The following is a 2,500-nucleotide window of genomic DNA, read 5'->3' on the forward strand; positions in this document are numbered from 1 at the left end:
CGCTCTTTCACACACACACACACACACACATAAACACACACACACACACACACGCACACACACACACACACGCTCTTTCACACACACACACACACACATAAACATACACACATAGACACACACACACACACACACACACACACACATACACACACACACACATACACACATACACACACACACATGCTCTCTCTCACACACACACACAACTTATTGAATACCAATTATTTATTGAATTATTAATATTGTAATAATAACTAGAATGCGTTTCGTGAACGAACTGCGAGAGTGTGCTTGCTCTGTGACAGAGAGAACAAGTGCCTATGAATTAACATGTATTTACATCTACTCAATCAGTGTAGTGGGGCCTTCTTCCAATATATTTTAGCAAGCAACCAAGCTCAACCATTATATTTTGGCTCCACTGACGTTTAGACATATGAGGGTATCTCAGAGTTTCGTTATACTGACTTACTGAGCTAAGTGAATTGTTGAAATTGCTATCTTGGTAAAAGGAAACATCTCTGCAACAATATTAGAATGAATGCGGTTACATAGCCAGCTTTCCTTAAAGTTTATTGTAAGATAGGCCTATATGTTAGACTTAATGCAAATGCAGTTAGAGTTAGTCTGTAGGTGTAGTATCAAACGTAAGCAACACTTTTACTGTATAGATAGAGAGCACGTGTATCACATTGGTTTATAGTCTGTCAAATTAGTTCTAGTTATTGGTGTTCGTTGCCATACAAAGTTAGTCTTCTCTTATAAGCCTAGGTAGTACATCTGATTAGAGCTAGCAACCATGAATTGCAGATTAAGGGGTCCCCTATCTCAGTGTTCATTTTGGCAGCTATTTTTAGATTCAGTCTTAAGACAAAAATGCATATTAGTTTTAGTCACATTTAGTCATAGTTATCCTTCTTAGTTTCAGTCTAGTTTTCGAAAACTCATTACAATTTAGTCTAGTTTTAGGTACATTTAAAATTCCATATTATAGCCACATTAAACTCATTCCCTTCCCTTCTCAGGCCCAGGGACCTCCTGTGTTGTGTCAACTGCATAGTAGTCTAGCTTGCAGTACTTACATTGTGGATGCAATTAGTCTCCAAGATACAGGTCTCATGCCTACAGCTGAATTCGAATTTGTTTGTAATAAATAATCGAATGTGATGATGAAGTACGGTACGCAGCGTCTTAACTGAAGCTCAACTCAACTTTTACAGCAGCTAGCTTGCCGCTAACGCTAACTGAAAACACATCGGAACACAGTGGCTAGCTAGGTAGCTAGCTGCTAATAAGTAACATATATAAGTAACACATCAGCAGTAATGAATCAAGTGTACTGATATTAAATGTACTACTAAATGTACTACTAACATGCCATTCTTAAATTAAAGCCAGTGACATGATGGTTAACGATTAGCGAGTTAACGATGGATACCGACAATTAGCATACCTAGCTAGGTAGCATTACCATTGGATTTCAATGGCAGTTATGCTAGCTCTGGCTATCCAGTCAAAGGAGCCTTGTTTCTGGACACGTATCACTTGACGAGCGAGGGCAATACAGTCATCTGGAAAGTTTAAAATGATACTAAACGAAGGGAAATCTACTGTATGGAGAATTTTCTGCTCAGTAGACAATGCAGATTCTAATTAGGCTGGTGGATATGTCCAATGTTAGAAGTGTGAAGTTTTAATGAAATATGATTGATGCAACTGTCGTTCTCCATAACAACTTGGATTAACCTGGATGGCTGGATGAAGTTTCAGACCGAACGTCAAAGATCTTCAATGGTAAGACTTGTCGGTTGTGCCTCTGTTGGTGTCTCGTAAAACGTGAATTTTATTAAAGCATAGCGTGTGTATTGTGTAGCTATTTCATTCCGAGATTGCAGGGGAGTGAAATGCTCCGCTCTGCTGCTGGTATACAGACAGCCGGAAAGGTTAACAAACGGAATGAAATAGCTACACATTACACACGCTATGCCTTAATAAAACCCACGTTACTCACATACTGGTTAACACTGTTAGAGCGGGTGTATAAACTGTACCTGAAACTGTTGCCACTACGTTCGTTTTAATATTTTGCACTCTCTATCTAACCACTTCTGGCATTTAAGAGAGCTTCTCCTATGTCAACTGATCTAATGTCAGTTGGCTAGAGTGCGTGACGTCACAATGGCTCAACCTTCCCCATGTTAGTCAATGAGAGAAAAAGGGGATGAAAAAGAGGGATAAAAAAGGAGTGGCAAAGAGTATCGCCACGAAAAGTCATAGCAACCTGCACCGGATCGGGCCGGACATTTTGGTGTTTGAATGGCGTCTCTAGCTCAAACGGGCGAGGAGGAGTTAGCTGCAAGAAAAACGGGGAGAATAAACTAGAATGCGTTTCGTGAACGAACTGCGAGAGTGTGCTTGCTCTGTGACAGAGAGAACAAGTGCCTATGAATTAACATGTATTTACATCTACTCAATCAGTGTAGTGGGGCCTTCTTCC

Source organism: Sprattus sprattus (assembly GCF_963457725.1).
Source record: "Sprattus sprattus genome assembly, chromosome: 14".
Lineage (NCBI taxonomy): Eukaryota > Metazoa > Chordata > Actinopteri > Clupeiformes > Clupeidae > Sprattus > Sprattus sprattus.